The sequence below is a fragment of the Durio zibethinus genome, chromosome 1 (assembly GCF_047325235.1).
Source record: "Durio zibethinus cultivar Kanyao isolate XHJ-2024 chromosome 1, ASM4732523v1, whole genome shotgun sequence".
NCBI classification, from domain to species: domain Eukaryota; kingdom Viridiplantae; phylum Streptophyta; class Magnoliopsida; order Malvales; family Malvaceae; genus Durio; species Durio zibethinus.
Window position 1 is genome coordinate 31085218 of NC_143162.1, and position 13133 is coordinate 31098350.

A 13133-nucleotide genomic window follows, 5' to 3' on the forward strand; every position below is an offset into this window, starting at 1 on the left:
CAATTTTCAGCCATTGGGGTCTAAGAAGACTAATACTATGGATATGAATTGTATAATGACTTGAAACAACCAAAAAAAAAGAAAAAAAAGAAAATTGTTCAATTTCTAACATAATTAATAGCTAGCAAGCAATAAGGCATACAAAGAATAGATAATCCAAGAGGAGTAGTACCTGAGGCATCTGTTAAGCTCTTAGAACATTCAATCTAGAAGCTACAAAAACCTGCAAGTCAAAAAATGAAGTATTTTCAACTTTCTTTATCCATACATCTGAAGAACAAACCTCAAACAACCATTAAAAAACATAAATTTTCACAAAAAAAATGTAAAATTTAACTTGATTTAATTCAAACATTAAAGAACCATAACTCGTGCATTCTCTGGATAATAATATACAATCATTAAATTATATATTATAATTTAAAAGCAATACCTAGAACATTCTTCAGACAGCCCTTCATCAAAAAACATGAATGATAGTACTTTGTTAGGGAATAATAATAAAATATAATAGCTTTTAGGTACAAAAATACTCATGATTAGTAGTAAACCCATCCCATAAAGCCATGAACTCAATCATTATGTTCTCATTACTTCATGATCATGAATATGTAGTTACATTAACTCATGAATAGTCAAAATAGATAATGTTTAAAATAGTTCCAATTATGTTTACTTATCCTTTTAATTATGCATTGCAAATATACAACAATTTAATGAAACCAACAAATGAAGAGAAGATTAAAAAGGAAAAAAAAAGTAAGTTCATGAGAAGTCAAGATTTCCTATAATTAAAACAATTCAAGGTTTATACACTTCTAATACCAAACTTGAATAGTCAAAATTAAGACATTCCTTCCTACCTTCAACTTATTTCAATAAATAATTTCAAAGGATTTGATCCATTCATGAACGATTAGAACCAGCAATTTACAAATTTGTTAAAAATAAAGCAAAAAGAATCCAAAAATATAAGAAAATCAAATCATAATCATAATCATAAACAAAAAAAAAAAACTACCAAACACTTCCTTTCACATCAGTATCTTTTCATATAAAGACTACGTAATTATCTAAGTATCAATTATTCTCAACATCTGAAGTTAATCTATGTAGTAGAGCCCTTATCTCCTAAACTTGTTTTTCTCTAGTCCACTTACAAACATTCAAACATACATACCCATAAGACGTAAATCTCCAGTAGTCTTATGAGGTATCCATCCCATAAAACTTTACAACTCTCATATATATATATTTTTATACCTAATCCTGTAGAGAATTTACCTATTTATAAGCATATAAACTTACCTATCAAGAATCTCTTTCCTTTTAAAAATTTTTTTCTGCAAGTTATCTTGTTCATCTAGTAATATCTAACCAATTTCAAATAAATCTTTAATGAGATTTGAGTCACTATTCCTAATAGCATGCACCTATTCGAAACTGATCTTTTGGTCATTAGAAAACTTATAATACTCCAATTTACCAAGCATCACCAAAAAACACAAAAAAATAAAAACAAAAACTATAGTCCTCACAAATTGTGAGGAACCTAATAAAAAAAAGAATTATAAAACAAAAAAATAAGAGAAAGTTTCAATCAAATAGTAAAAGGCTTGGATTGTTATGACAAAGATTTGGTCAGCGAAAAAGGATGAGTGAAAAGAAGAGAATAAAAAGGGGGAAGCAGGAAAAGAATAAGGATTAACCAAATTCTGGTTGTTTTCCTTAATCTCTAACGTCATCTATGAAGCTTTTAGAAACCAAAGTTACCCACAATTACCCACAATTTATTTGTATTTACATTATTATGCTATCTCTTTAACACAAATAGGAGATAACTTTTATATTAAAATATAAATAACATAAAATGCATTTATGGTCCACTCAAACTTTGTTTTGCATGAAAATATATATATTTGTGTGTGTGTGTGTGTGTGTGTGTGTGTGTGTGTGTGTGTGTGTGTGTGTGTGTGTGTGTGTGTGTGTGTGTGTGTGTGTGTGTGAGAGAGAGAGAGAGAGAGAGAGAGAGAGAGATTGTGAGGTTAATTAATTGGTTAAAGGTGGCATAATCATTTATGCCATAGAATTTGTAATTGACTTTGCTGCTACGTTACAAATAGATCGTAAAGAAAGAAAAAACTTTAAATATTCTTAATATATATTTGACATAATGTGTTTTTTGAAATGTGACAAAGTAATAGCCGCCGGCCCAATAGTATAAAAATATACTACTACTAAAATGATCAAAGTTTGAAATGATAGCCTAATGCCAAGCCTTATCTAATTCAGTGAGAAAGGAAGTCAGTTGAGCTTTTTATTTGGGATCATTATAAGTAGTTTTAGTCATAATTCATAAGTTAATTTAAGAAAGGTCAAGTCAATATTTAATCTAATTAATTATTTTCTTTTAATTTGTGTCCAAAAAGTTTTTATAATATTATATTTAAACGTTTTTTATTGTTAGTTAAATATTTCAAATTATTTTTATAAAATTATAAAAATAAAAAAATTACAACTATAATCAAAGATTACATTTATATATAAAAAAATACTAATAAACAATAATTAACAAACTAAAATATAATTAAAAATTCAATATAAAATTAAATTAAATCTATACAAAATCAAAATTGAATCTAAAATTTCAAAATTTTAAGACTTTCTGTTTATCACTAAATTAAAAACCTATAATTGCAAACTTTTTTTTCTTTTAAAGTTGGAGCTAAACGAAAATTGCGAATTAAACCAGCCAGGGATTTAACCTTGAATCAATTATTGAAGTTTTTGAGCTCCATTGTTTGTTGTGGTTGATGGTGGGTTTGAGATCAATCAATCATCCTCTCAAATTATTTAATTTAACTTCATTGGATTCCCTATTTTTCCATAAACTTATTGAAAGATTAAATTCATCATCTCCATAAATTTATTTAACAATTGTCATATGCTATATCATCTGACATGTTACATTGTATGTTGTTTGATGATTAGACTTATTCAAGAGTCAAATTACTTGTTCAAATTTGAAGGTTCGTCTAAATTTTAAGAGAATCTGAATAAAATATTAAAACGCGTTAAATAATTTAGGGTAAAATTTTTAAATTCATTTAAATTTTGGGCTAGGCTTTGGATATAAAAATTAAAACCTGAGCCTGGTCATAATAAATTATATATAATTAAAAAATTATAATTATATAAGTATATATATGTATTTTTTTCAAAAAAAAAAATTAAAAATTTTTATCATATAAATTAAATTTAATAAGTGAATTTAAAATTTATTTTTTTTCAATTAGGCCATGGTTTGAGAAAATTTTGAGGCCTAAAATATCTAAGCTCAAATAAATATGTAAATTATTAATATCAAATATAAACCTGACCCGTGAACACTTTTTCTATTGATGTAATATTATATTTTAAAAGAATAAATTTTGAATATTAAAAAAAAAGTCAATCACATGTTTGGATCACAGCTTTTTAGGAGTTTTATTTTAATCATCTTATTTTAAAAAAATCACAATTTAGTGACCAATATTTAAAAAAATTAAATTCTTGATTTTCATTGTCATTATTTCACTATTGACAAGATATTGCAACGAGTTCGTCTCCATCATTTGTGAAATTTTTTATAATAAGTTATTTTATTATTTATATTGAAATATTTTGAGATAATATTTAAATAAATTCTTAAACTTTATAAAAAAAAATAAATATTGATCTTTTATTATATGAAAGTAAAGGTATGAATTGTTATAAAATACATGTTTTAAAAAATGAAAAGAAGAAAATTTGGATCAAAATAAATTTTAAAAACTCATTTAAGAAAATTAATTATTTTTTGAAAAATCAAATTTTTTGAAAAATAAATTTAACTCTTGACAAGAAAAATTATTATAAAACTACATTTTTAGTTAAAACTTTTTGAATTGTATTTATAAAAGTTTATAAAAATTTGTAATTTTAATTTCATGTAGTAAATGATTGATGACTTATTTATATTTTTTAATAAAGTTTGAGAACTTATTGAGTATTATCTCAAGATATTTCGATATAAATAATAAAATTGTTAAAATAATTTATTACATGAAATTTCAAAAAAAATTGATGATCAGGTCCTTGTAATGCCAAGTAGACAGTGACACATTGACAACGAAAATCAAAATCTTAATAAATAAAAAATTTAACGTTGTGATCAAATTGTGATTTTTGAAAGTTAGATGACCAAAATAAAAATAAAGACTCATGAAAAGTTAATTGACTCAAACATATAATTTTATCTTTTCAATATCCAAATTTTGTAAGAAAAATAATGTCATGTAACATGCTAGATGAAGTGACATTACCACGTGGTGATTGTTAGATGACATGATAATGCCATAAGATGATTGTTAGATGACACGGAAATACTACATCGTAGTTAGATGTTAACATTTAAAGATTGCGTGATCAAAAAATCAAAATTCTAAAACGATAATCATTAAACCATGATTAAAGGTGTTTGATCGAAATAAAACTTACGAAAAAAATTTTCCCCTAAAATCATGAAAACTTTAATAATGTCTAAAAGTGTAGTTTACTCTTTATTGTAATATAGGGGAAGGATCATCTGGCATCGGTATAAAATTTTTTAATTTTATATTTTTTTTAATTATTGATTTTAATAGATCTAATGTGTGAGATTAAATCATAATTTTATTTGTCTCTCTTATCCTATAGATCTATTGAGATTAATAGTTAAAAAAATATATAACTAAATAATTTTATATTAGTATAAGTTGATCTTGCCTTTTATATATAAAAGAGGATGCACTTATACCGATGTAATTGTTATACGTTTTTTTTATCCTTGAGTTAAAATGGATAATTGGAAGTGTTATAGATTTAATTTTGATCCAAAAGTATATATATATATATATATAACACTTACATTGATATAAATAAATTTTTACTTATAAATATGTATATTTGTGATTCGAATTGAAGTTATATATATAATATATATAGAGAGAGATGTACATTAGTGATTCAAATAGAAGTTATATAATATATTATGGTTATGTTTGGTATATAAAATTATGATAAAATAGAATATAACGATATTATGAATATAATTAGATTAAAAAAAATTATGTCTTATGTTTGATATCTGCAATAATTAAGATAAAATAATTTATTTATTAGTCAAAATTATCATTACTCAAAGTTTATATAATTTAAATTATTGATATAATTTTTAAGAGTATAATAGAACATGTAAATTTAATTTTATAAATTAAAAATAATTCTTCTCACTTTGAGATGATTGAATCATCTTTTAATAAGAGAATGATAATTCTCTTTGTAATTATATTTCGTTTAATTAAACACAAATCAAACATAAAATTAAAACTATTCTATCAATCATCATAAACAGCAAACATTACCTCTCTCTCTTGATATATATATATATATATATATATATATATATCAAGAACAAAATTGGTAGGTTGGAACGTCTCTCTCTCTCTCTCTCTCTCTCTCTCTCTCTCTCTCTCTCTCTCTCTCTCTCTCTATATATATATATATATATATATATATATATATAAATCATGAGCAAAATTGGTAGGTTGAAACGTCAATAATTTGATTGATCATGTAATAAAATCAATGTCCAGAAAACACCAGACATTGATTAGTTATATCAACCAAAATAAAAAAATGATGGATCATTTATTAATTGTTAATCACAATTAGTTTGATGTATGCCTTAATGCTAAGTTCAATCCATCTTATTATATGAAGCAAAATAAATTTTAGTATATATTTGTGAACCCCTTATCGAATGATGATTGGTTGCTTCGTTTAATTATTGTGATTTTGACTAATCAGGTGCATTATCTAAACTGTTTTATGTTTTTGGTATAAAAGTTTGTCCTATACATTTTCTTTATAAGATTATATATATATTTACTTATATTAATATAAGAGTTACACATTTCTTTTTATTATTGAATCAAAATGCATAAATATAAATGTTATCAATTTAATTTTGTTGAATATAAAAAAATGTATAAAGTTTATATTAATGTAAATAAATCCTTATTTTTATATATGTATTAATCAATATAATTAACATCACAATCAAATAATACTAAACATAATATATTGACATAATTGTATTATATTGTAGACTTAGAAACCCTGTGACGTCGAATCCCACAAGGTAGTGTGAGTTTCCTTAACGAAGAAGTCAGGGATTGGACTAGGGAGCTGTCACATGGCACAGACGTGTTGAGTCTCACATACAATGTGTATTAGTGATTTTGGATTTAAATAGATGGATGATCCCCTCACCGAATAAATTGGCTTTTGGTTGAGATCGGATCTCGTAACATTAGCTCTTCGTTCCGTCCCTAGCTGAGAAATTTTTATAAAAATTTTTATTTGAAACATATAATTTTATTTATCGATTTCGATTTCATATTAACCGTAAGTTGTCAAATTAAACCTATCAAAATATATTATTTTAATTCTCAATCATAAATATGTTTCAGCTTGCAATTTTATGCAAAACTAAATATAAAATTAATGAATTCTCAAAATTCGAATTTAAAAATAAATTTATATAATTATTTTTAAAATATAACATTTAACATATTTAAATTTTAAATATTAGAACATATAATTCCTTCTTGTAATTTTATATTGCAATCTCCATGGCAAAAAAAAAATTATTCAAAGCCAAACAAATCCCTATTTAAAGGCATGGAGATTGAAGGATGATCTAGTGTGAAAGTTTTTCAGGTTACTTGAACACGCGAGTGAAGGAGGTGAAGGAAGTGATGGAGGCAGTGGGGCCTGTAAATTTCAAGGCAGGAAAAGGACTCTTCTCCCTTGTGCTAGCCTGCTGCTAGGGCCAAGGGTGATTGATGGTTAATGTGGGTGAGAGAAACATCCATCTTTCTCTCCTCCTCAATTCTCAAACCAACAATTGACTAATGGGCCATACCCTAAATTGAATGGCTCGTGACTCGTAAGTTTTCTAATTGATTAATGCTTGAAAGGGACGGAAAAATAAAATGTCATCATCACCCTCGGCTCTTGCTAAAAATAAGCCTAGCTTAGCCCTTATTAAATGAAATGGCCCATCTGGGATGCCCCTCGCTCTAGATTAATACTAACGTCAATTGCTATTTGCTTAAAGAGCATGGATGTTGACATCACAGAGACCGCCTTAATCTTTGCCAATTTGGTCAAACTAAAGACGTTTTTTAAGGGTAAATCTCATTTATGCGCACGGTGCTATTCGATTTTCTAACGTACACCATTTGTTAATTTTTTTTACTTATAGTCATTTAGTTGACTACTATTATCAAAGGCACTTACAATGTTAATAAATAGTACGTTCTTGACACATTATGTGATGATTTATACTTAATTTATGAGATATTATTAATTTGAATATTAAAATTTATAATTTTTCTTACAAAAAATATTTCGTAAATTTAAATTTAAATTTTTATATATATTATATCATATTCAAAGATTTTTTTAAAACGAGATTGAAAATGTTACAATCCTTTTGATTCTTCTCTTTATAGTAAACTGATGGGGGGATGTAGAGCAATAGGTCGAATTACTATATAAAGAAGAGTTGTAAACTATAGGGCTTCTTGTTTGAGTAGGAAGATTTTTATATCATGGACAGATTTATAATATTCATTATACCCTTATCATCTCGATTTTTTTTCACAAACCCTTTAAGCCACTATCATTGGGGGTGATAATAAATTATATTTAATTTAATTTTTCTGAATAGTATATATTATTATAAATTTTTAAAATTTGATCGAATTTGAATCATATTTTAGTAATTTAATTTGATTCGATTTATCGATTTTTAAATTTTAATTATTTTTTTATTTTATATATATTATTTTAATAAAAAAATTAATATATTTAAATAAATTTATATACAATAATTATTTAATTTTATTCAAATTTAAAAAAATATAAAAATTAATAAAAATATATAATTTAATTCAATGTGATTTTTTTTATTTTTTACCTATAGTTCAAAATTCAATCCGAATTTAATATAAACATTTTATATCTGAATTTAATCATAATCAAATAAACAAAATTAATCTAAATCAAATCAAACATTATGATTTTGAATTGATTTTGAATTTTTTTTCGCCCCTTAACCACCACTATCCGACTTTTCTTTCTTCCTCAAGCCACCACCACCGATCTAACTCTCTCTTTCCTTCTCACAGCTCTCATGCCTCTCATGACCCACCTGCAATCTCGCAATCCATGACTGCAGTCACCATATAAGCTCTTCCCCTCCCATGACCTCCTTTTCCCTTAACCTCCAATCTCATTTTTTATCCATAAATCTTCCAATTATCTCACACAAATTGTAATCTTATAATACGTAATTTATTTTTTTTAGATACATTAAGACACTTCTAAGTTTTGTTCAAACTAATTTATTTTTTTGAATGATTTTAAAGATGTAATCTTTTATTTCAATTTAATCGAATTCATTTAAGATCACATTTTCGAAATAATTTTCACAAAACTCAAAAATTGATTGATAAGAAAAGAGATTCGTCCCTATAGTGGCTCATGTAAGCTGTGTGATTTTTTTCTCCTTTTTTTTTTTTCTTTTTCATTCTTGTTTTCTTTTTCTCATTTATTACGGTCCCTCTCCCTCTGTATACGTTAAGATGACAAATGAATGATGTCAAACCAATTTGACCATTTCTTCATTAATATAACCGTATAATTGTCGGCAGCTGAAATTGTTCCATGCCCTTTTAGGCTAGGCTAAATTTCGACCCTTGAAACTTGATCCACATATCAATTTTGGAGTTCGTAGTGTTTGGTATCCATTTCACTTGGGTTTAAATTTTGTACATTAAGAAATTATAAAAATATGTTAATAATTTTATAATTTTATAACAAAATGTTAAACACTTAGTTCAATGATCAACTATCAATTTTAATTTCAAATATTAAAAAATTATAAAATATAAAGTCAAAGATAATACTATAGTTAATTATCATATATTTAAATATATTTCATATTTTAGTACGTATATAATAAATAAAGTTTGTAAAAAAATCATAATTGAATCAAACTTAGTTCATTTAGATAGTGTTGATATCCATTACTCATATTTTTAGAGTTAAAAAAAAAAAGTAGATTTAATAATTCGTGTATTCGTATTATGTAAAATATTAAAATTTGTGTATTTATATTATATTTTATACAAAAATTACAAGTCATAATTTATGTTGACACGAAAAATAAAATTATTAGGTATAATAATAATACATAAATCCAACAACTATTATATGGTAACTCATATGTTTTAATATCATTTAATGTAATTTTTTTTTATCATTTAATAATCATAATATTTTTTCTTTTGATTCAATATTCGAAGTTTAAAAAAAAATTCACTCATATCAACCCATACCACAATTGGAGTTTAACTTTTACGATATGGTTATCAATAAAATAATTATTTTAATAGTTAATATTTGATGTACTGTTAATATCTATAAATTTTATATATTATCAGTGAATTAGATGACATTAATTTATTAACGAATAAATTTTAGTTTTTAAAAGAAATATACAAAAAATTAATATTTTTTTAAAATTTACTAATTGGAGATGTGACATCATTTGATTTATCTCACTGATGAGGTAGTATCATCCGATTCACTAACAGTATATAAAATTTATATATTGATAATGCATCAAACATAATTTTTTTAATTCAAAATTATTGTTAAGCTTTTATAAAATATCAAATACAAAAAATTTCGAATAAATATAAAATTTTTAATACACTTGCAACACCAATTTATAATAAAAATCAGTATAAAACTACACACATAAAAGTGCATTTGATTTGGGAGAATCCACAAATTTTTCTTTGAAAATTTGATGGTGGGTATTTGATTCTCACATTTGGTTCATGGTAATTCGATTATGTGAAAAAATATCAGATTTTTAACAGTATCTAAAGTTTCGAAATTAGAAAACCATTTTTCCTTATGATATTTTAAGATGCAAGGGAAAAGTTGTTTTATTTTCAAATTTGATCTGAATAAAAAAATTATCACATAATCACTACCATTTTGAAAAGCATGTTTGAAAGTGACTGGAACTCAATTATAAGTTTTTTTATTATTATTATTTTGATATATTACTAAAGTGTTTGACATGGAAAAAAGGCCTTAATTGATGATTTAAGTTGTTTACGAAGAAAAACACCTTAAATGATCTTTTAAGCCATTTGTAAACAGAAACGCCTTAAATGATCCAATTTATATATTATAAAAGATGATCATTTAAGGTGTTTGTGTATAAAAACACTTTAAATGATTGATAAATTAAGGTGTTATAGAAAAATAAAAGGATCATTGTTCAAAAAAACCTTAAATAATCATTTTTTTAATAAAAGATCATTTAAGGGTTTTGTGAACATAAATGCCATCCAATTTATATATATTATAAAAGTGGATCATTTAAGATGAACAGAAATGTCTTAAATGATTTTTTTTTTAATAAAAGATTGTGAATAGAAATGTCATCCAATTTATATATTATAAAAGTGAATAATTTAAGGTGTTTTTGTATACAAATACCTTAATTGATCAGTTATAGAAAAATAAAAAGATTATTTAAGTCGATAATGTTTTGAAACACCTTAATTGATAATATTTTATAAATAAAAATTACAATCAATTAAAATATTTATTTATTTTTGCTACTAAATGCATCATTTGTTGTTTGGGTATTTATTATTAATAAAACAAATGAAAAGTTGTCATCATGTATATCAATGAGATTATAATAATTATATAAAAATTGATATATGTAGATTCTTCCCAACCAAATAAATGAATTTATATATGAAATGATCTGAAAATGAAAAAAAAAAATTTAGATATCGCACTTTCTCAAGAATCATACTTATTATCGAAATCTATGATTCTACAAATCAAATACCTCCTAAAAATCAAGACACAACATATCCACATATCTGTAACAACTAAACCTAAATAAACCAAACAATATAATAATTTTTAATTCAACAACCATTATCAAATTTTTTGGAAAAAAATCAAATAAAAAACTTCACAAAAATCAAATTCCACTATAAAAACTAAAAACTTAGTATCATTCAACCCCAATTTTTATATAATTTATAGATAATAAAAATATATTTTTTAGTTTTTATATTTTAAATATTTAAAAATTAAAGAAAAATTAACAAATGAAAAAAGTCACATGTCAAGTGAATAACTTATCATATGTCAACAAATCAAGGCCCAAAATCTTAATTTTATAGAGTAGTTTACTTGCAATTATATTTTTATTTTAATTTTGTAATTATTCAATCATAATAAAAAATTATATAAAGATCTATCATTTATAAGTGTAGATTCTCTATAATATTTTAATAAATTTACATAATTTAAAATTCACACTGATTAATTGTGTTGTAATTATTGTAAATGACAGATTAGAAAATAAAAATGCATTGAATTTTTAAAAAGCGATAAACATGCCACATGTCAAGCTCCGGTCAATTGGCATGCAAATAAAATAATTTTGGAAAAAGTATAATAAGGGTTTTATTGTAATTTTACATGTAATTATCTTTTAATGCAGCTACAGATTTGAGAAATTTTTATTAAAAAGAGAAAAATAGAGGATTGGAATCTTGAATTTCACTCTTCTTAGATAGGATAACAATTGTTAGTTCATTTATCAATTGTTAATCGGATTTCATCTTTTCATTGTATTGTCAAAATATAAATTGAAGTGCAAAATAAGTTTCATGCGTCAATAATGGAGAAAAAAAATACTATTGAAATAAAATTTCAAAACAACGAATGAGTTTAATTATTTTTAATTTTCCATATAGCAAAAGTAAACTCTTATATGAATTTGAGATTTAATTAAATTAATTTAGACAATCATTTTTAAAAGATTATATTCAATAAATTTAAAATTTAACATATATAATCTATTTTTTATCCATTAATTACTATTTTTTATTAAAAATAAATTCTTTTAATTCATATTTAAAAAAAAAAAAAACTTTGAGCAGTATGTACATTTTTTTAGAGGAGAGGTGATTTTTAGCAACGATTTTTTTTTTACTGTAAAACTTTTTTGGACGTTGACTGAACAGTAGACTGATCATGTGCTAAAATCTCTGCTGCTGCTGCCTGCTGTTGCTTGCAGTGTAAATTCACGTGGAGAAGATAAAGTTAGCTTCTATTGCTGTGAGAGGTCCTGTCCCATTTCAGAAACGTGTTAAATTGGTCTCCAATAGGATCACATCTGTTTCAGGTACAATCTTGAACAAAGGCATGGCCGACAAATTTACTTTGGACCTGAAAATCGGATAAGATCATAAATTTTCGCCTTTTTCAAAGTTATTTTTAAAATTTTTTTGGGACAGCTAAAATTCATTGTAAAAAATGGATCATATCACAATTTTTAAAAATTTTTAATATTAAAGATGTAAACAAGTCATGCTATACGTTAGCTTGTCTTTGTTTATTATAAATTGAACTTTGAATCTTGTGTTTTTCAAATCCAATCAGACACGAAATTAGTAGTGGATCGACTTTGACTCCACTTAATTACATCCGTTGGAGTATGAATGGAATTTATTGACTGATCTTAACATGTTGCTTTCGACCTGTACTTGTTCTGTTATTCAAACCTTGTGGCCTAAAAGGCTTAACAGCCCGACGTCATTGACTTATTGGGCTAAGCGCCCACTTACAAGTTCAGTTATAGACTGATTGAGCCTTGTCGCTCCAATTTGTAGTTGTCTAGTGAAACTAGTAACAGAGCCTACTTAGGGGTAACGGTCCAGATCATCCGCGGATTGTCTGGATCGGTGTAATCTCGGGTTGCTCTTCGGAGGAATCAGAAAGAGAGAATCACACCATACCAGTGATAGTTACTTGCCCCTTAATTATAACACCTGATTACTTGTTCAAGTGCGGGGAGCACCACATCTCTCTACTTTAACATTCATGGGTGCAGAACAACTCAAAAGCTACATTTTTCCATTTTGTATGCAAAATCACTTTCTTTTTTTCTT